The sequence below is a fragment of the Chrysochloris asiatica genome, unplaced genomic scaffold (genome assembly GCF_000296735.1).
Source record: "Chrysochloris asiatica unplaced genomic scaffold, ChrAsi1.0 scaffold00213, whole genome shotgun sequence".
Taxonomy (NCBI): Eukaryota; Metazoa; Chordata; class Mammalia; order Afrosoricida; family Chrysochloridae; genus Chrysochloris; species Chrysochloris asiatica.
Window position 1 is genome coordinate 1,483,641 of NW_006408731.1, and position 714 is coordinate 1,484,354.

Sequence of the window (714 nt, forward strand, 5' to 3'; positions counted from 1 at the left end):
AAAAATCCACTTCTTTCTCTAAAACTGGCTCTTTTATACCATTCATGTGAGTGAGGACTTTTCTTTGGCTTGCTCCTTTGTATTTTGCTGAATGTCTCAGCCCCCTTTGGAATGCAGCATCTATTGTAGCTTGGTGCTTCAGTGTAAACTTCCAACTTGTGACAGACCCCCAGTTACATTAGCGAGTGAAGGAGATTTAGCAAAGCGTTTTTCTGTGGTTTCATTTTTTTTTCTCAGCCTGGCCTCAGCAGCCTCAAAGTCATGGACAGTCCCTGCTTGGCTATGATTAACTCAGAGACTCATTGACATGACTAGGAGAGAATATAACAAATTCTTACAAGTACAGGAATCTGTCTTAAAAGATAACAATGGCTACGACTGAAGGGCACTTAAAAATAACTGACTCCATTTTTGTCTTTTTTTAATGTTTGATCTTTCATACATGGGTGGTGGTGGTGGTGGTGTTGGTAGGTGCCATCAGTTCGGTACTAAAAGCGACCTTATGCACAACAGAATGAAATACTACCTGGTCCTGCGCTGACCTCACAATCATTGCTACATGAACCAGTGCTGCTGCCACTGTGCCAATCCATTTCATTGGGGAAGGTCTTCCTCTTTTTCTCCAACTTTTCACTTTATCAAACATATCCCTCTCCAGGAACTGGTGCCTGATAGTATGTCTGAAGTATAAGAGACAAAGTCTGGCCATCCTGG